Source organism: Hyla sarda, chromosome 8 (genome assembly GCF_029499605.1).
Source record: "Hyla sarda isolate aHylSar1 chromosome 8, aHylSar1.hap1, whole genome shotgun sequence".
NCBI lineage: Eukaryota > Metazoa > Chordata > Amphibia > Anura > Hylidae > Hyla > Hyla sarda.
In genome coordinates this window covers 200,016,791-200,039,235 of record NC_079196.1, presented here as the reverse complement: position 1 = coordinate 200,039,235, position 22,445 = coordinate 200,016,791, and the positions used below count along the sequence as shown (strand labels likewise).

The 22,445-nt window shown below is 42.9% G+C and overlaps 1 protein-coding gene across 12 annotated transcripts in view; it reads left to right on the top strand.

The window, feature by feature from the left end:
- The window catches only part of TEDC2 (tubulin epsilon and delta complex 2), a 206,158-nt gene that overhangs the window by 142,397 nt on the left and 41,316 nt on the right, over nucleotides 1-22,445 (top strand). For all 12 annotated transcript variants that reach the window (XM_056533680.1, XM_056533681.1, XM_056533677.1 and 9 more), the window contains 2 exons: nucleotides 9,018-9,086; nucleotides 16,872-16,995. The gene's annotated coding sequence lies outside the window, so the exon portion shown is untranslated. The remainder of the gene's footprint in view (nucleotides 1-9,017; nucleotides 9,087-16,871; nucleotides 16,996-22,445) is intronic.

Sequence of the window (22,445 nt, the reverse complement as noted above, 5' to 3'; positions counted from 1 at the left end):
TAGGGCATTCATGAGAGTTTTTGACAACTGGACAGCTCCATGTGCCCGCTGCACCACTGCTGGGTACATACTTCTTGGTAAGCAGGGCTTCCTGTTATTTTCAAATAGGTCATTCTTATTCAACACTGTTCCTTTCCTATTCAACACGGCTCTGCCTCTTGTAGTTCGTTCAACTTGGATTTGTCTACTGGTAGGGTCTGTAGGGCCATCATCGGGTTGTCCTCCACTCTGCTTTTCACTTCCTGAGAGTTTCTGGCTGCTTGTTTGTCCACAGAGTCTGCTAGGTGATTGCCTTTTGCTTCCCTAGAGTTCAGTCGTCCATGGGCCTTCACTTTTTTAGAACTGCCAAAAAGTGGGAGGAGTAAGGCATCCATCAGATCCTTGATGGCCATGCTGTGTTTTACTGGTGTTCCTGCTGCTGTCAGGAAGCCTCTGGTTTTCCACAGTAATCCAAAATTATGGGTGGCGCCAAACACATAAGCGTAATCTGTGTATATATTCACTGTTTGTCCTTCTGCCAATTTGCATGCCATGATGAGGGCCTGAAGTTCAGCTTCCTGTACAGAGACAGTAGGAGTTAGGGTCTCCGCTTTTAAGACTATATGTTCAGTCGTGACAGCATATCCTGTATGGTATTTCCCATGCTCGTCTGCAAATCTCAAGCCATTCACAAAGATGGTGAGGTCTGGATTGGGCAGTGGAGTTTCACTTACAGATGGCAAGTGTGTGTTGTTTCCATCTTCATTAGTTCAAAACAAACATGGGAGTGGTTACCCTGATCCTCTCTACCTTGATCCTCTTCATCACCTTCATTGGAAGCAGGGTGGAGGGGTTAAGAACATTGCATCTTAGGAGGGTGACATTGTCAGGTATCAACAGTGAGTCTTGCTGTGGAGAGATGTTTTGGCTGAGTCTGGTTAAGAATTGCAGAGATGTATGAGGAGCCAGTAGAATGAGATCATGACCAAGAACTAGGTCAGAAGTTTTGTCCAGGAGTGCCTTTGCAGCAAAGATAGCTCTAAGGCAGGACGGGCCTCCTCTGGCCACAGCATCGAGTCAGCAAGAGTAATATCCAATAGGTCTTGTCCTGGTGCCGTGAGACTGGGCTAGGACACCAGTGGCATGTCCCTGTTGTTCCGAAAACTTGAAGGGTTTGTCAGTCTGGCAGGCCAAGTGCAGGTGCTGAGGAGATGGCATCCTTGAGTTTCAGAAAGTTAGAGAGAGCCTCCTCAGAGAGGTCAAAGTGATCTGTCTTCAAAGCATAATAGAGAGGTTGCATCAATAGAGAGACTTCTGGGATCCATGACCAACAGTAGGAGATCAGTCCAAGGAAGGCATGTAAATCCTTGGGTCTTGCTGGTACAGGGATATCCTGTATGGCTTGAAGTTTGTCTTGAGTACGCCTTGTGATATGCAGTGGCCAAGGAACAAAATTTGTGTTTTTGAGGCTTTGAAGCCTTGGTCAGCTAGGTAACAGAGGAGACTTCCAGAATGTTTTTCTGCAGATGGGAGGTCCTCTGCCCATAAAAGATCATCTACGTAGCTAAGAAGTACCACGGATAGGTTCTGTTCTTGCCAGGTGGATAGGATGAGAGTTATGGCTTTAGCAAACTGTCTGGGTGAATTTTGAGCTCCTTGGGGCATGACCGTCCAAGTGCATTGCTGTCCTTCGTGGGTGAAGGCGAATAAATACCAGCTTCTGGAATCCAAAGGTATGCTAAAGAAAGCATTGCTGGTCAACAACAGCTAAATACTTTGCAGTAGGGGGCACCATTGAATGCAGAGTATGGGGATTGGGGACAATAGGGGTGTCTAGTACTGTGGCTTCATTCATTGCTCTAAGATCATGAACCATCCTGTACTTCGCAGGTTCCCCTTTGACTGTCTTTTTCTTGACCGGAAATAGGGGTGTGTTGCAGGGGGAGGTGCATGGCGTGAGAGCCCCATTGCTGACCAGTGTCTGGCCATGTTTAGAGAGAGCCTCAGATTGAGCAATCTTAAGTGGGTACTGGGGTTTTCTAGGCAGCGGGGCTCCTGGCTTGAGAGTGACCTTGACAGATGGGACTTAAGTTTGCCAATGTCTTCTGGACCAGTTGACCAGAGACTGACTGGTATACGGGCAAGTACATCTGATGGGATTGTGGAGGTGGGAGTTTTATAGAAAGTAAACATGATCGAGATGGAGCGTAGAGCAGAGACATCCTCAATCTCCAGAGGGGAGAAGATGGATATTGTTCCATCTTTGCTAAATGTAATGGAGGCTTGAAGTCTGGAGAGAACATCTGCTCCTAATAGGTTGAGTGGACAAGTATCTGAATTTACAAATCTGGCCAGTAAGTAGGGGAAGTTGGTAATGCAGAGAGGCTTTGTGAGGGGATTAGTTTGGGGGACACCATCAACCCCTACACATGACACATCTATATTTAAGAGGAAAGATTGAGTTGGCAGGTCTTGTACCCTAATTACATTTCTGGCTGCACCTGTGTCTATAAGAAAGGTTGTAGGGTGCCCTTCAATGGGTAGTGTCACTTTCATCAGACGGCCATCCATGTTCGTTGAAGATACTGCCATAGAAGGTGAGTGAGACACAGGCTTGCCCAAATCCTATTGTAGCAGATCTAGATGATCTTGGGTAGGTCTTTGCCCTTGGTTTGGGGAGTATCCAGAGGGCTTTTCAGTGCCATGTGGGCCATTGGGTTGTTGGTATTGGTAATTGGCCAAGTATTGACCTTTGTCCAGATCTTCTTGGGGATCTGCAGTTACGTTTATAGTGGCCGGGCTTGTGGCAGTGGAAGCAAACTACAGGTTGGTGCCGTCCTGGCGGCGGGCGGTTGATGGGGAGATCCCCAGTCATAAGAGGGGCAGGTTTCTTTGTGAGAGCTTGGTTAGATTCTAAGCCTTTTGCCACTAAGAGTAGGATATCAAGTGTCATCACTCTGTATTCTGGGTGTGATAGAACAAGGCTTTTCTTTACCAGGTCCTTTAGGCCATTGACTAAAGCAGAGGATAACATTTGTGAATGGGATTTGTTGGATGAGTCAAATCCAAGATCATGAAAGAGTTGCTTGAGTCGGGTATAGTATTTTTCAACAGATTCACCTTTGTCTTGGCCAATATCATGGACGCTAATTGCTTGATCTGCTAATCTGTCTTGGGCCCATTTTAAAAAGGCACTCGCAGAAGTAGGTGCCTGACTGGCAGGTAGTTTCATCAGAATAAATTCCTTTCTGGAGATGTGGTTCCATAATTGGCTAGTAAGCATCACCAGCCTTAATCTGACATAGGCTCTATAGATCCTTAAATGAAGAAGAGTAAGATTGTTGAATTTCCCTGATCCTACGGTAAAAGGGCATTGGTTGTTTCTCTGGGTCAGGGAGTTAAGATACAAGGGTAGCTGCTTGGGATGGGTTAAAAGTAACATACATAGGAGGGGCATTGCCCCGTGCATGTCCATCAAGCCGCCTCGGGGTATAAAAGGTATTTCTGATCGGGGTTTTGGAAAGGCTGGCTGGATTAAAGGGTGACATGCAGAAGCGACTAGGTGTAATCAGGTCTACCTGCTGCTTTGGACAGGTCAGTGGTGCTTGAGCACCTGCTATGAGGGCAACCACCGGAGTGGAAGCGTAGCCATCCACTAGGGGTGGCTGCATTAGGGCTGGTTCTATCTCTCCGGTAACTACATTGGTCTTGGTGTCCTCTGAGAATTGCTCCTCCTCCTTAACAGAATGAGGGAGGATGGGTGTAGGGGGAACATGGTAGGAGCTATCAGGATTAAGCACAGGATACATGGGAGTAGGCCTTCCGGGTATAGCAAGATGGCTGCCAGGGGTGTGGCCGAAAGTAGGGGAAATAGGAGTATTGGGTGACGCAAGATGGCTGCCAGGGGCTGAAGTGGGAGTACCCATACTTACTGGTATACCAAGATGGCCGCCAGTTCTGGATACGAAAGGTGTTTTTAGGTCATTACTGGGGGCGGAAACTGGGTGTGGCCTATGGGCACCACAACTATAACACTTATCTCACCAGGGGGTGTTCTGGGCATCACAATTAAAACATATCCACCTTGGTTTGCCATTATAGGCTGGTGGCTGACTTAAAACATTGATGGGGGCATTTCATCAGCATTAAGACATTTATGGTACATATAAATCCCCACGTTCTATTTCTTGTTCTAACCAATTTTCCTTATGCACAAATTTAGCTGTATTAAACCATGCTTCTTCCGTCTTTAGCAGATTATTATCAACTAATAATCCTTTCTTCTCTCTGAGAATTTTCTGCCACGTTTCTGGCTGCATCCTTCCTCCCATTACTGGTTGCATATCACACATTTTCATTAGTTTACCCAACTTTTTCACATTTTCTTCACCATCTCTCTCTGCCACCAGATCACATGCTAAAATTGCTCTCTCCGGCTTCACCTGTTTCCATCCCATCCTTACTTCTTTGGACCTCCCAGTGGGAGCCTAAACATCTGCTGCCCTATTCTGCTCTTCCGTCTCACAGTAATCTGGCTGTTCTTGGTGACAGGGGAACCTAACTGGCTCACTCCCCTTCTCTCTTGCTTTACCTTTTATTTTTTCAAAATAGTCCCTGCTCCCAATCCTCTATTGGAAAGTGCACATTCAGTCTGAAAACCGCTAACTCTTCCAACTCTGGTATAATTGGGCGACGTCCCAACAATTCACTCTGATAACCTGGGCTAATCAATTTAAGCAATCTCCAACCCCCATCTGAAACTGCTAACATTAATCCACAGACACAATTTGGACATGACATGACATAACACATATACAGAAAACATACAATATACACACTAGGACAAGTCACAGAGATGTCTTAATATCAAAGAAATCCTGTGCACTTGCACGTACCAGAGACACAGTGTATAGTTATACACTGTGTCTCTATTAAACTACTGGCTTCCTGCCAAATTTACTAATATCTTCTCTCACCAACTAACTGGAGTTGATTATTAGCTTTCTCCGGAACTCAATTTCTCAGATACTGTCCTTCTGGCTGGGATCCCATTCACACACACAAACAGTTATGACAGGGAGGGTCACGGAAATGTCTTGTAGGCGTAGGAACTTCTCGTGTTATACTTTCCTGTATATACACTTGTTCAAGACACGCCTTACTGCAGTGGCTTGTTTGAACTACTGGTGTCCAGCATTACCCACTAATACTCTAACTAGCAAAAATATCTGTTAGCAGCAGCTTATTAGTGTACTCTCTTATTCAATCTTCCTGAGACCCAGCCCTCGTCACGAGAACACACACACACTCAACACATACCCGGGCAACAGATTCAGGTTCAGCAAAACGACTCTGAGCAAGAACTTTTACCTGTCTTGTGTGTTGGCCGCAAGCCAGTCAGCTAATTCATAAGGCAGACCAAGCAGGGGAGACAGAGTACTGGCTAGGTTACAACATGAAATGTGTCCTACTGTACTTTTAGAGTTGATCAGGCTTGTCTGTGTCCTGCCTGTGCAAATCGGTTGGTCTGGCTTAACCTGTTAAAGACCAAGGGCGTACCTGTACGTCCTAGGTCCCTTTCCTTTCTATAACGCAGGGCCACGGTAGGACACAATGAACAGCTGTAGGACACAAGGAAGGTGTCCGATCGCTGAATGACTGCTCAGTGCCTGAGATCCAACAACAAAATCAAACCTATATAAGTAGGGTATCATTTTAATCATATGGACCTACAGAATAAAGATAAGGTGTCATTTTTACCAAAAAATGTACTGCGTAGAAACGGAAGCCCCCAAAATTTACAAAATGGTGTTTTGTTTTTTCTTCAATTTTGTCGCACATTGATTTTTTTTTCCCCCCGTTTCATCATAGGTTTTTGGGAGAAAAGACTCATGTCATTACAAAGTAGAATTGGTGGCGCAAAAAATAAGCCATTATATGGATTTTTAGGTGCAAAATTTAAAGAGTTATTATTTTTTAAAGGTAAGGAGGAAAAAAAATAAAGTGGAAAAACCCCTGGTCCTTAAGGGGTTAATGCCTTTCTCTCAGTACTGCCTTCCGGTACCAGTAGTCGGAGTCCCTGTTCGGGCGCCAACTGGAGTGGAACTCTCCTTCAGGACCTAGTGGATATCTGTTCCCGTCCAAATCAATTAATACTTGATGCCTGTCCTTCTGCAGCTCCTGTTTCACAGATTTCCGATCCCAAAATCATTGTGCGACAAAATTGAAGAAAAAAACAAGACAGAGTAAGACCTTCCTGCTCAGCCAGTCACTAAGACAGGACACCACTGTGGCCTTTGATTGGCTGATCGGGCAGGTCCTGCTCTGACTTCTCATCTCAAACCAGGGTAGGTATTTCTTGTTTGTTATTTTTTAAAATTATGCCCAGAAACATGTATAACCCCCTTAACTACAATGGTCATAAATGTACGTCATGGTGCTGTGGTACTTAATGCACCAAGACGTACTTTTACACTCTGCCATAACCACGAGCACCGGACCGGTGTTCGCGTAATGCGCGGCAGGTCCCGGCTGCTATCGGCAGCCAGGGACCCGCCGGTAATAGCGGACATCCGCGATCGCGAGGATGTTCGCCATTAACCCCTCATGCCGTGATCAATACTGATCACGGCATCTGCAGCAGTGCGGTACTTTAAATGGATGATTGGACTGCCTGCAGCGCTGCCGCGGGGATCCAATCTTCCATAATGGAGGACAGAGGTCCCCACACCTGCCCCCGTCCGTCTTCAGGGGTCTTCTGCTCTGGTCTGAGATCGAGCAGACCAGAGCAGAAGATGACCGATAACACTGATCAGTGCTATGCCCTATACATAGCACTGAACAGTATTAGCAATCAGATGATTGCTATAAATAAAGTGTAAAAATAAAAACGTAAATCATCCATTTTTCCCATTTTACCCCCAAAAAAGTGTAAAAAAAAAATGTATAAACATATTTGGTATCGTCACGTGCATAAAAGTCTGATCTATCAAAATATATTGTTAATTATCCCGTCCGGTGAACGGCGTAAACATAAAATTCCAAAATTTTTGTCACATTTTATTCCAAAAGAAATTTTATAAAACATTTATAAAAAGTTAATCCTAAACAAAAGTGGTACCGATAAAATGTACAGATCATGGCGCAAAAAATGAGCCCTCATACCGCCCCGTAAAAATTTGAAAGTTATAGGTGGTCAAAATGGGGCAATTTCAAACATACTAATTTTGTTTAAAATAGTTTGAGATTTTCTTTTTAAGTGGTGCAATTATAGAAAAGCATATATCATGGGTATCATTTTAATCATGTAATTTTTACCATAAAGTGTACACCCTGAAAACAAAACCTTCCAAAATTTGCTAAATTGTGGTTTTCTTCTTAATTTTCCCACATAAATAATAATTTTTAGGTTGCGCCGTACATTTATGGTAAAATAAGTGATGTCATTACAAAGTGAAATTGGTGACACAAAAAACAAGCCCTCGTATGGGTCTGTGGCTGGAAATATAAAAGCGTTATGATTTTTAGAAGACGAGGAGGAAAAAATGAAAATGCAAAAATAAAATTGGCCTGGTCCTTAAAGCGTACCCGTCAGATCCAACAAAAAAACATATATTTTTTTTAATATATCAGTCAGTACCTAATCCTGCCCATGTACATCTAATTTTTATGTGTCTAGCACCTTTATTTATTTATTTTATTACACTTTTAATTTAGCTCACTAGTCTGAATTCCTCTCAAAGGGAGGGGGCGTGGCCTCACTGTGCAGGTCTCCGCCCCCTCCCTCAGTATGCTGTCTGCTCACATCTCCCCTACCATTAGCAAAACTACAACTCCCAGCTTGTCCTCACTGACAGTAGCTGGACACAAGCTGACAGTGGGAGGATTTTACCTCCAGCTGTGAGCCCTGCGCTCACAGCTGTCAATCAAGGAAGTGTGTCCATGACATAGGTGATGACGCATGGACACAGCAGGACTAGTATGTATCCAAGCTTGCAGGGAGGCAATTCTTTAACTGGCTTTTTCAGTATGAAATACTGAAAATTTTCTAATGAAAGCAATGGCAAAACCTATTGGTTATACATGCTTTACAACATATCAAAAGTTTTTGTATCTGACAGTGCCTATTTAAGGCCAAAATGGGCCTGGTTGTTAAGGGGATAAATAAGTAAAAAAAAAAAAAATTCTGAATGCAAAAACGAAGCACCTTTTCTAAATAAATCTTTATTAACAATATCCTACCATGTACTGTAGCTGCTACTCGGAGGAAGATATGATACATCCTTCAGAAGAGCTTTCAACTCCCTCAAGTTAAATATAGCAGGTGGGGGGGGGGGTGAGGTACACACCAACTCAAAATATGGATGGAGGAAGAGAGTCCTTGGATGTCAGCACCCCTTAGCTAGAGAGAGGATAGTAGAAACAAGGCAGTCTTCTGGAAAGAAACACATGGGTTGTGTGCAAATGTAGAGAGAAAGCAGAGCTTACACAGTAAACTGTAGAGGCTGTAGGAGAGAAAATAAGCTAAATCATTATTAAAGACCTATAGAAAAGTTCACTATTATTATAGTTTATTTTTGCATCATAAGTACAAAGGATAAAGAAACCTTGTCTGTCACTTTGTCCTTGCCACCAAATATGTGAGAACTAGTACAACACTGGAGCCCTCCAGAATTTGTGGGTTCCAACAAAGCTATTATATTATGGCTATTTTATACACGAGTTTGAACCGATCCTTATAGGGGTACTACCGTGATGACAACTTATCCCCTATCTGGTTGTCGGCAAAACAAGACATAGACACTTTGGAGATTTTCACAAAAAACTTGTCGGAGACATAATAGAGTTGTTTTGGGCCATCCAGGAACTGATAAATAAGGAATGTATAACTACAGTTTTTACTAATTTGATTGAAAGGGATAAATCAAGGGATATATATTTGTTGGTAAAATTAGATACATTAAATTGTCTGTTTGGATATATTTGTAACAAAGAAGCAGGTGCTTTCCAGGCAGTAATTCACTCCTTTTGTATTGCAGGTACTATCAGGCTAGATAGTTAGCCCCCATATGGTATTGTAATGAACATACACTCTTCTCAGCAAAAGTGTAAGTCTCTTATATAATTGGGTTTGTCTATATGTGACTTGTTACAATACTGATCAATTCATTGAAGCAGCTTAACCCCTTGGGGACCAAGCCCATTATGACCCTAAGGACAGGAGCATTTTTTGCAAATCTGACCACTGTCACTTTAAGCATGAATAACTCTGGGATGCTTTTACTTTTAAATATGATTCAGAGTTTGTTTTTTCGTGACATATTCTACTTTATGGTAGTGGTACATTTTCGTCGATACTTGCATCATTTCTTGGGGAAAAATGCAAAAAATTGATGAAAAATTAGAAAATGTTGCATTTTTCTAACTTTGAAGCGCTCTGCTTGTAAGGAAAATAGGCATTCCAAATAAATTATATACTGATTCACATATACAATATGTCTACTTTATGTTTGCATCATAAAGTTGACATGTTTTTACTTTTGGAGGACATCAGAGGGCTTCAAAGTTCAGCAGCAATTTTTCCAATTTTTGACAAAAGTTTCAAAATCGGAATTTTTCAGGGACCAGTTCAGTTTTGAAGTGGATTTGAAGGGCCTTTAAATTAGAAATACCCCCAAATTACCCCATTATAAGAACTGCACCCCTCAAAGTATTCAAAATAACATTCAGTAAGTGTGTTAACCCTTTAGGTGTTTCACAGGAATAGCAGCAAAGTGAAGGAGAAAACTCAAAATCATCATTTTTTTTAAACTCGCATGTTCTTGTAGACCCAGTTTTTTTTTTTTTTACAAGTGGTAATAGGAGAAAAAGCCCCCCAAAATTTGTAACCCAATTTCTTTCGATTAAGGAAATACATCATATGTGTATGTCAAGTGTTCAGCGGGCGCAGTAGAGGGCTCAGAAGGGAAGGAGCAACAATGGGATTTTGGAGAATTAATTTTGCAGAAATGTTTTTTTGGGGGCATGTCACCTTTAGGAAGCCCTTATGGTGCCAGAACAGCAGAAAAAACCCCACATAGCATACCATTTTGGAAACTACACCCTTCAAGGCACGTAACAAGGATTCCAGTGAGCGTTAACACCTCACAGGTGTTTGACGACTTTTCGTTAAAATCGGATGTGTAAATGAAAAAAAGATGTGCAGTTTTTCCCCCAAATTTACCATTTTTAGAAAAGGTAATGGGAGAAAATGCCCCCCAAAATTTGTAAACCCATCTCTTTGAGTATGGACATACCCCATATTAGGATGTAAAATGCTCTGCTGGCGCACTACAATGCTCAGAAGAGAAGGAGCACCATTGGGCTTTAGGAAAGCGAATTCGTTTGGAATGGTAGTCAGGGGCCATGTGCGTTTACAAAGCCCCCCGTGGTGCCAGAACAGTGGACCCCCCCACATGTGACCCCATTTTGGAAACTACACCCCTCACAGAATTTAATAAGGGGTGCAGTGAGTATTTACACCCCACTGGCGTTTGACAGATCTTTGGAACAGTGGGTTGTGCAAATGAAAAATGTAATTTTTCATTTTCACGGATCACTGTTCCAAAAATCTGTCAGACACCTGTGGGGCGTAAATGCTTACTGCACCCCTTAATACATTACATGAGGGGTGTAGTTTGCAAAATGGGGTCACATGTGGGGGGGGTCCATTGTTCTGGCACTATGGGGGCTTTGTAAACACACGTGGCCTTCAATTCCGGACAAATTTTCTCTTCAAAATCCCAATGGCGCTCCTTATCTTCTGAGCATTGTAGTGCGCCAGCAGAGCACTTTACATCCACATATGGGGCACTTTCTTACTCAAAAGAAATGGGGTTACAAATTTTGGGGGTCTTTTTTCCTATTTTCCCTTGTGAAAAGGAAAAATTTAGGGTAACACCAGCATTTTAGTGAAAACTTTTTTTTTTTTTCATTTTCCCATCCAAATTTAATGAAAATTCATCAAACACCTGTGGGGTGTTAAGGCTCACTATACCCCTTGTCACGTTCCGTGAGGGGAGTAGTTTCCAAAATGGGGTCACATGTGGGTATTTATGTTTTTGCGTTTGTCAGAACCGCTGTAAAATCAGCCACCCCTGTGCAAATCACCAATTTAGGCCTCAAATGTACATGGCACGCTCTCACACCTGAGCCTTGTTGTGCGCTCGCAGAGCATTTTATGTTTACATATGGGGTATTTCCGTACTCAGGAGAAATTGCGTTACAAATTTTGGGGGTCTTTTTTTCCTTTTACTGCTTGTGAAAATAAAAAGTATGGGGCACCACCAGCATGTTAGTGTAAAACATTTTTTTTTTACACTAACAGGCTGGTGTAGCCCCCAACTTTTCCTTTTCATAAGGGGTAAAAGGAGAAAAAGCCCCCCCAAAATTTGTAGTGCAATTTCTCCCTAAACTGTTTCCTTGAAATACGACCGGGCTCTGAAGTGAGAGAGCGCCATGCGCATTTGAGGACTAAATTAGGGATTGCATAGGGGTGGACATAGGGGTATTCTACGCCAGTGATTGCCAAACAGGGTGCCTCCAGCTGTTGCTAAATTCCCAGCATGCCTGGACAGTCAGTGGCTGTCCAGAAATGCTGGGAGTTGTTGTTTTGCAACAGCTGGAGGCTCCGTTTTGGAAACACTGCAGCACGATACGTTTTTCATTTTTATTGGGGGGACAGTGTAAGGGGGTGTATATGTAGTGTTTTACCCTTTATTATGTGTTAGTGTAGTGTTTTTAGGGTACATTCGCACTGGCGTGTTACGGTGAGTTTCCCGCTAGGAGCTTGCGCTGCGGCGAAAAATTTACCGCAGCCCAAACTTCAAGCAGGAAACTTACTGAAAACCTGCCTGTGTGAATGTACCCTGTACGTTCACATGGGGTAGCAAACCTCCAGCTGTTTCAAAACTACAACTCCCAGCATGTACTGACTGAGGAGTTGTACTTTTGCAACATCTGGAGGCACACTGGTTGGAAAACCTTCAGTTAGGTTCTGTTACCTAACTCAGTATTTTCCAACCAGTGTGCCTCCAGGTGTTGCAAAACTACAACTCCCAGCATGTACTGATCGCCGAAGGGCATGCTGGGAGATGTAGTTATGCAATAGCTGGAGGTACGCAACTACAACTCCCAGCATGCCGAGACAGCTGATTGCTGTTTGGGCATGCTGGGATTTGCAGTTTTGCAACATCTGGAGGGCTACAGTTTATAGACCACTGCCCAGTGATCTCCAAACTGTGACCCTCCAGATGTTGCAAAACTACAAATCCCAGCATGCCCAGACAGCAAAGAGCTGTTTGGGCATGCTAGGAGTTGTAGTTTTGCAAGATCTGGAGGGATACAGTTTAGATAACCACTGTGTAGTGGTCTCAAACTGCAGTCCTCCAGCTGTTGCAAAACTACATATTCCAGCATGCCCAAACAGCTGTCTGGGCATGCTGGGAATTGTAGTTTTGCAACATCTGGAGGGCTACAGGTTAGAGACCACTGTATAATGGTCTCAGACTGTAGCCCCCCAGATGTTGCTAGGCAACTTACCGGCTTCCGTCGGATCCAGGGAGCGGTCCTCTTCTGCCGCCCGCCGATCACAGTCGCTCCGCTGCCTCCGGACAGGTAAGTGGACATCGGCGCCCGGTCCTCTTCGTTTTCCCCGTTCTGCCCCGCCTATTGTGGGTGGGCAGGACTGGGAAAACAAAGGTAAACCCCCCTGCCCCCGATCTGCTATTGGTGGTCGCGTCTAGACCACCAAGAGCAGGGATATGAGGGGTGGCACCCCTGCCACCTCACTCCTATCCCTTCAGGGGGATCGTAATGACCTGGAATCGGCGCAAATGTGTGTGAATTCACTTGCGATTTATGCCGACATGATATCAGCAGTCACCCCGCTCAGATCCCCGCCTGGCGCGCGGCGGGGACCGAAATTCCCACGGGCGTATGGATACGCCCTTTGTCCTTAAGTACCAGGACGCAAGGGCGTATGCATACGCCCTTCGTCCCCAACAGGTTAAAGGGGTACTCTGGTGGAAAACTTTTTTATTTTATTATTTTTTTTTTTTTTTTAATGAACTGGTGCCAGAAAGTTAAACAGATTTGTAAATTACTTCTGTTAAAAAATCTTAATCCTTTCAGTACTTTTTAGCAGCTGTATGCTACAGAGGAAAATCTTTATTTTTTAATTTATTTTTTGTGTTGTCCACAGTGCTCTCTGCTGACACCTGATGCCGTATCAGGAACTGTCCAGAGCAGGAGAAAATCCCCATAGCAAACCCATGCTACTCTGGACAGTTCCTGACATGGACAGAGGTTTCAACAGAGAGCACTGTGGACAACACAAAAAAGTTCAAAAAGTAAAGAATTTCCTCTTTAGTATACAGCTGGAGGAACACTGGTTGGGAAAAACTGGTCTAGAGCAAGAGAGGTTTGCTATGGGCATTTGCTCACATTTGTTCCTGACAGACAGGGATGGCAGCATAGAGCACTCTGGTCAGACTGGAAAGAACTACACAACTTCCTCTGAAGCATACAGCAGCTGAAAAGTACTGGAAGGCTTAAGATTTTTAAATAGACAAAATATACAAATCTGAATAACTTTCCAGCTCCAGGTAATTCGGATTTTTTTTTTCCTGTCCAGAGTACCCCTTTAAACTGTCAAACGTTATCATAAATATATATTTTTCATATACTTTCATACATGCTGTAGTTCTACGTTTGCACTATGTCAGATCAAAGGAGCTCTCTATTCTTTCTGCGAGCTGTGTTACATGGATAGTCATGGCAAAATACATTGTATAAGAGGCACTCTAGGAGATTTCTGCACTTAGTGGCAACAAAGTGATATGACCATACCATTTCTCTATTCACCTCCTGCCTAAATCTCTTACCATGAAATAGAGACCGTCATTGTCAAAGCCATTGCTCAAAGCTCTCGGCTTTTTCATTTACAAAAGGTTTCCATCTCGCCCTATATTTCCTTTTGGATATTTGGCTTTGCCATCCTTTTCAAGATGTTTTTACTTGGATCTTTTACTAAAAACACCAAGCGCCCGCCTCCTGCCCAGAAGCTTCAAAAGGATAAAGCCCCAGGGAAGGGTAGATGTGGATTCACAGACCAAAATAGCTGCAGCAACCCTTTCAGTGCAGGAATGAATGGGGATCAAGGCAGTGGGAATTGCATGAGATCACACAGTTGTGATATCCCACCGAGGATGCATGCTAGAGCTTTGGCCATTATAAATACCATAGAGCATAGATCAATAGACTTTATTACAGCCTTAAAGCATATTGTGTGCTCAGTGTTGAATTGTTTCATGTTGTATACCTGTATATGTGTGTGATCTATATTCCTGGATGAATTATACTGTATAGTCTGTATTTTTTTTTTTTTATGTAAAGTGAATGGAGCTGAGCTGCAATACCAGACACAACCAGTGGACATGAGTGGTGCTCTTTCTGTGGGAAACAAAGTTGGCATTTTCTTCTAATGTTTACAGTCTTATATTTAAAGTATACCTGTCATATCAGATTCTTTATATGTTTTTAATGTGTCTAGCTTCTGTTTTTGGCTCACAAATCCCTCCATTCTGCTGCTCACTCATTCTGACATCCATTGCTCAGGAGGGGGCATGTCCAAGGCAAACAATGAGACCGCCCACCCTCACTCACTTTGCATTCACTTCCTCCCTTAGGCTAAGTTTCCACTTGTTTTTTTCTGGCAGTTTTTGGAATACTGCCACTGCAGTTTTTGAGCCAAAGCCAGAAATGTATTCAAAAGGAATAGGACATATAAAGGAAGCACTTATACTTCTCCCTTATGGATCCACTTCTGACTTTGGCTCAAAAACTGCAGTGGCAGTATTCCAAAAACTGCCAGAAAAAAACAAGTGGAAACTTAGCCTAAGTCTGTTGTGCTGTGCTGGGTCTCTTCATCCAATCACTGCAGGCTGCTCTGTACTCCCCTCCTCTCTGTTTTCATGCTGTCTGATAGGACAGGAGTGAGCACAGAAGAGTAATAGTCCCGCCCTTACTTTCTGGACTTTGTCCCAGCCTGTGCTTCAGCTGGGATATAGAGGACGCTGCAGTTAGGTAGGATTATGTTCTGGATGGTATGGGGACCCCTAGTGGTCTTTTATAAACCATAATTTCTATAAAAAGGAGAGAGATTTTTAATGAAGTATATTAGAAAGTTTAATGTTTGCAACATATAAAAAGTATAGAATAGTTTTCATTGTATTTGGTCTTTACTAAGATAGGAGGTACATAAGGTGAATTTTTGCTGCTCATCTCATAGGCTATAGAACTCAAGCTGACCTGTCAGCAGAAAAACATTAGTGTAAATTGGCGCATGGCTAGATAAGGTTAATCCTCAGGAGTCCAGACATACCCTTTTTATCTCCATGGTCCTTTTCAGTGCCGAGATATAAGACTTGTTGTTAAAGGGGCACTCTGCCCCTAGACCTCTTATCCCCTATCCAAAGGATAGGAGATGAGATGTCTGATCGTGAGGGTCCTGCCGCTGGGGACCCTGCGTTCTCGGCTGCGGCACCCCAGACATTTGGTGCACAGAGCGAACTTCGCTCAGTGCCGGATGACTGGCGATGCGGTACGGGAGGCTTGTGATGTCACGACCACTCCCCCTCAATGCAAGTCTATAGGAGGGGGCGTGACGGTCGTCACGCCCCCTCCCATAGACTTGCATGGAGGGGGCGTGGCCGTGACGTCAAAAGCCTCCAGCGCTGCACCGACTCTCCAAACGATTAGACATCTTATCCCCTATCCTTTGGATAGGGGATAAGCTGTCTAGGGGCGGAGTACCCCTTTATTATGCTAATAAAGTTCAAAAGCCCAGGGGGCGTTCCCAGCACGTCAAGAGTCCAGGTAAGTCCAGGCCATGTCATCTTTATTACTGCCCACTGCTTACATCCACCTACCCTGTTTGACCGCCCATAAAAACTAATTAAATAAACAAAAGAATGCGAAGAAGTGCAGTTCATATGCCATATAAGTGTGGAAGGAAGTAGCTAACTTCTCTTTTTTTGCCGTTTCAGCATTGCATTAAAATAGCTAGTACCCTGTAATATAACCAAGGGTCAAGTCCTGGGGAAAAAAGTGTGGGAACTCACCCTGGATTTCCACTTAAAGGGGTACTAGACATCTTATACCCTATCCAAAGGATAGGGGATAAGATGTCTGATCCCCGGGGTCCCCCCCGCTGGGGACTCCCATGTTCCCGGTGTTTGTGCAGCTCCAGAGGCTCGTGACGTCACGGTCACGGACCCTCAATGCAAGTCTATGGGAGGGGGCGTGATGGCCGTCACGCCCCCTCCCATAGACTTGCATTGATTGAGGGGGCATTACTGTGACATCACAAACCTCTGCCCTGCATCACCAGTCATCTGACACGGAGCGAAGTTCGCTACATGCAACGGATGTTTGGGGTGGCGCAGCCGAGATCACGGTGGTCCCCAGCAGCGGGACCTTTGTGATAAGACATCTTATCCCCTATCCTTTGAATAGGGGATAACATGTCTAGGGGCGGAGTAACCCTTTAAGGGCTGGTCCTGCAGGACTCCTGCTAATGGGAACTGCATTCCTGCTGTGGAAAAAGTGCAGGAACTCCGTTCCCACGAGTTCCTGCAGGACTTGAGCCCTGAATATAACTATGAAATGAAATATAGGACGTGGGATTTATCTTTCATTATTAGATAAAGACCCTGGGCAATTTTTGCTCAAACCTCTGACAATATGTATTAACAGCTGTGCACAATTTTCATAGCCGACTAGTCATTTAACAATACTGTTAGCATCATAGATAGAGAAATAAGAGATTAGTAGAATTATCTCTCTTATTGCAGATACAAAGAAAGCAAAAACACCACAATAATGTTTAGCAAGCAACTACATATAAGGACATCATTATTTAAAAGCACTTACTTCTAAGAGCAAGACTTCTATTATAAACGCCCCCAAGGATCACAGGTAAGGTATTGGCTGCACTTTAGTACTTTTGGTGGTCCCTGAATGCACAATATCACTATAGAATATATATTATGACCCCCCCCCCCCAAGTGAGACAAAAAATTGTAAGAAAAAATAATATATATGTATCATTATAATTATTATTATTAATTATTATTATTTATTATTAATTTGTATTTTTTTATTATTATTATTTATTATCAATTATTATTACCGTATTTTTTATTATTATTATTCATTATTATTATTATTTATTATTAATAATTTTTTATTATTTTTTTATATATAAGGCGTATGAAAATAATATACAATTAAATTATAATTAACTACGCATGTATGTAAATCCTGAGACTATACATATACACCCATGTGTAGTTAATTGTCATTTGAACGTATATTATTTTTAGAATAATACATGTGTTTTCTACTTTGTTGGGTGGCTGTTAGTAAGCTACCTGTATAGACAGTGAAGAGATCTTTATAGTTAGTGCTGGACAAGCAGGATTTCTTTTCATGTTTTTTAACCTGGGTGTAAAGCCTGTTTTAGACAGAAGAAGCCCTGTTAAAGGGGTACTCCACTGCCCCAAGCATTTGGAACAATTTGATTCGAATGCTGGGTGCGGGCTGTGGGGGTTGTGTCGTCACGGCCACACCCCTCATGACATCAAGCCACGTTCCCTCAATGCAAGTCTATGGGAGGGGGCGTGGCATTCGCCACGCCCCCTCCCATAGACTTGCATTGAGTGAACGTGGCTTGACATCATGAGGGGCGTGGCCATGACGTCACAACCTCCACAGCCCGCACCCAGCGTTCAGAACGAAATGTTCTGAACGCTGGGACAGGGGAGTACCCCTTTAAAGGGGTACTCCCGAGGAAAACTTTTTTTTTTTTTTTTAAATCAACTGGTGCCAGAAAGTTAAACAGATTTGTAAATCCCTTCTATTAAAAAAATCTTAATCCTTCCAGTACGTTTTAGGGCTGTATACTAAAGAGAAATCCAAAAAAGAAATGCATTTCCTCTGATGTCATGACCACAGTGCTCTCTGCTGACCTCTGCTGTCCATTTTAGGAACTGTCCAGAGCAGGAGAAAATCCCCATAGCAAACATATGCTGCTCTGGACAGTTCCTAAAATGGACAGCAGAGGTCAGCAGAGAGCACTGTGGTCATGACATCAGAGGAAATGCATTTCTTTTTTGGATTTCTCTTTAGTATACAGCCCCTAAAAAGTACTGGAAGGATTAAGATTTTTTAATAGAAGTGATTTACAAATCTGTTTAACTTTCTGGCACCAGCTGATTAAAAAAAAAAAAAAAGTTTTCCACAGGAGTACCCCTTTAACGACGCAGGACGTATATTTACGTCCTGCGTCGGCTCCCGCGATATGAAGCGGGATCGCGCCGCGATCCCGCATCATATCGCGTCGGTCCCGGCGCTCATCAACGGCCGGGACCCGCGGCTAATACCACACATCGCAGATCGCGGCGATGTGCGGTATTAACCCTTTAGAAGCGGCGGTCAAAGCTTACCGCCGCTTCTAAAGCGAAAGTGACACGGCTCAGTCGGGCTGTTCGGGACCACCGCGGCGTCCCAAACAGCTTGTAGGACACCGGGAGGGCCCTTACCTGCCTCCTTGGTGTCCGATCGGCGAATGACTGCTCCGTGCCTGAGATCCAGGCAGGAGCAGTCAAGCGCCGATAACACTGATCACAGGCGTGTTAATACACGCCTGTGATCTGTGTAAAAGATCAGTGTGTGCAGTGCGTAAATGTCCGAACTATAAAAATATATCATTAATTAAACCGTACGGTCAATGGCGTACGCGCAAAAAAATTCCAAAGTCAAAAAAAGCGCATTTTTGGTCAATTTTTATACCATTAAAAATGAATAAAAAGTGATCAAAAAGTCCGATCAAAACAAAAATCTTACCGATAAAAACTTCAGATCACGGTGCAAAAAATGAGTCCTCATACCGCCCTGTACGTGGAAAAATAAAAAAGTTATGGGGGTCAGAAGATGACATTTTTAAACGTATACATTTTCCTGCATGTAGTTATGATTTTTTCCAGAAGTGCGACAAAATCAAACCTATATAAGTAGGGTATCATTTTAACCGTATGGACCCACAGAATAATAAGGTGTAATTTTTACCGAAATATGCACTGCGTAGAAACGGAAGCCCCCAAAAGTTACAAAATGGCGTTTTTTTCTTCGATTTTGTCGCACAATGATTTTTTTTTCCGTTTCGCCGTGCATTTTTGGGTAAAATGACTAATGTCACTGCAAAGTAGAATTGGCGACGCAAAAAATAAGCCATAATATGGATTTTTAGGTGGAAAATTGAAAGGGTTATGATTTTTAAAAGGTAAGGAGGAAAAAATGAAAGTGCAAAAACGGAAAAACCCTGAGTCCTTAAGGGGTTAAATGTTACTTCCGTGTCCCTGGCTTTGATTGCTATTTTGCCACTATTTGACTAGTTCTGTGGAGCTAATCCCCCCACAGTAGATGGATATTAGAAAGCTAGATAGATAGATCAAGAGATGTTGGATAGGAGGGAGATATGGATAGATGGATATTAGCGATAGATATGAAATAGATGATAAATATGTAAGATAATATAAATAAATAGTTCTTAGATGGTGGGTCGAGATAATCCTAAAATAGATAATATGTGACTATTAGAAAGAGATATGAGATAGATAATAGATATATATGAGACAGATAATAGATGTGAGACAGATGATAGATGGATATGTGACAGGTATGTGATGGATAGGCAGATACAGAAGAGGAATGTCATTTTGCTGAAAAATGTAATTGTGTATATTTATTTTTCCTCTTTCCATCACATTGTCCTTCTGTCTCCGCTTTATTCTGCCTGGAGACACGGGGGCTCCATTCAGAGTCCTGCACCCTATCTGCCATTCATCCTGTTCTGCCAGTATTTCTGTGTGACACAACTGCACATAATCTTACTTTTTGTACAGTGTATATGTCAGGGACCATTACTGGGCTTCAGTATTGTATCACAAACTCTTATTTTTTTATTGTGTTTGAAGCTGACACTTTGCATACCATTACCTTATGAATATTCATAACAACCAATACATATTCATGAGTCATTAAATACGTGTTTCTTTAATGTTCATAATTCATGGCACATTAAGGTTTATCTAGAATATAAATTGTGACAACTTTGAATATTTCTGCAGTATTACATACGTGGGTAGCAGATGACCAAGAATGTATTTTTGGCATCAAAGGTTTCCATAGAGTCTTTCCAGTGCTGCATAAATAGGCATGTTAAGTGCGTCATTTATGAGCTGCATATACATTCCTATATGGGCCTTATTTATCAAAACTGGTCTAAAAAAAATGGTCTTGTTGCCTTTAAAGGGGTCCTCCACTGCTCAGCGTTTGGAACAAACTGTGACCTCATAGTCCCGCTCCCTCATGATGTCAAGCCCCCCCCCCCCCCCCCCAATGCAAGTCTATGGGAGTCCAGAGCAGGAAAAGTTTGCTATGGGGATTTGCTCCTACTCTGGACAGTTCCTGAGACAGACAGGTGTCAGCAGAGAGCACTGTGATCAGACAGAAAATAACAACTCAACATCAGCAGCTGATAAGTACTAGAAATAATTTACAAATCTGTTTAACTTTCTGGAGCCAGTTGATACCACTTTAAACCCTGTCAGGTTGGATGGGGACCATCAATGGAAGCTTTTGAAATCTCTCCAAAGATGTTCCATTGGGTTCAAGTCAGGGCTCTGGTTGGCAGCTTCTGTGTTGTCTGGGCTTTGTGCTTAGGGTCATTGTCTTGTGGGAAGGATAACCTTAGGCCCTGTCTGAGGTCCAGAACACTCTGGATCAGGTTTTTATTATGAATATCTTTGTACTTTGCTCCATTCAGCTTTCCCTCAACTCTGACCAGTCTACCTTTACATGATGCTGCCCCCACCATTTACTGTAGGGATGGTATTGGGCAGGTGATGAGAAGTGCTTGGTTTCCTACAGACATGACACTTAGAATTGAGGCCAAAAAGTTAAATCGTTGTTGTATCAGACCAGAGAGTCTTCTATCTCATAGTCACAGTGGCAAACTCTAGGTGGCTTTTATGTGAGGAGAGGCTTCTTTCTGGCCACAGTACCATAAAGCCCAGATTGGTGAAGTGCTGCATTGGGGCACGACAATTGTTCTCAGTTATCGTTTCTACCTGTGACCTTCTAAACCATGCATGGTCATAACCTTGAGGAGATTGTACTCAATTAGGAAATAATGGTTTGCTTATTTTAGTCTGTGTCTGAGTCTGGTATTACAGCTGGTATTCACTTTAGTGATGTAATACAAAGCACAGTCATGTGGTGTTTCTGGAACGTTACGTGTCAGTACACGGTTGGAGATCTACACAGGACATGGTTGTCAATGCGGGAGATGAACTCCTTCACGAATTTACATAATTGCTACAGTAGAACACTGAACATCTAACAAAATGAAGACCCCTGCAGTAAACAACAGAGCATTAACTGGTGGGATTTCCCTTTTAAGAGTGATTTTCCTTTCTTGCATTTCGGACCCTGATAGCCCCCCGTGAGCTTTCCGAACATTACATATTCTAATACACTAATAGGAAACAGTATGTTGGTGTTCCTGTCACCAGCAGAAGTGTGATTTACTCAGTTGAATTAGGTCCTAAGATCGCAGGGAAAATATGTTGTAAAACAATGCACGCCAATAATTCACTGGCAAATAACACTACAATAAATAGAACTAAAGCTGCTAAATCAATTTCACGCTATTGACTGTGGAGCCATAACACAGACTATGATTACAAAGCAACTATCATTATAAAATGTAAGAAAACAAATCCCAGTCCTTGCTGAGACAGCTGTACGTGTATATTAGATATAGTGTAGGTATTTTTTATTCTATCTCCATGCCTGCTCACGGGATGGGCTTGTGCTGTGCTCAGTCAGTCTTCACACTTGCTCTTCCCTCCTGCATCATGCAGTCTCACCAACACAGAGGGAGAGGAACTGCAGTTGCACCTCCCCTTCTTCCTTGTCCTCTGATTGTAGTTTAACTCTAGTTTAATTTTTGGAGATAGGATTATACAGAGTACAGTCTGCAGGTAGGCTATTGGAAGCCCAAAAAGATGTATTACTCACCTTGTCCTAGGACTGCATTCTAGCAAATGGTCTTAACTCCTGCCAACAGCCACATTTTGTTGCTACAGAACTGGACACTTCTCCTCCGGCCTCCATCATCTGCTATGGCAAGTGGCCTCCTGGTTTGGCTCTACAGTGGCAATCGGTATCTGCTGTTGGAGATATGTGTCCTACCTGGCTTCTATTCCCGTGTGTTAGATATTGTTGATATTTCTTGTTTCTGTTGCTGCAGTCTTTATGTGTACACTGTAAACAGATTAACGTGAATATCTCTATGAAGACTT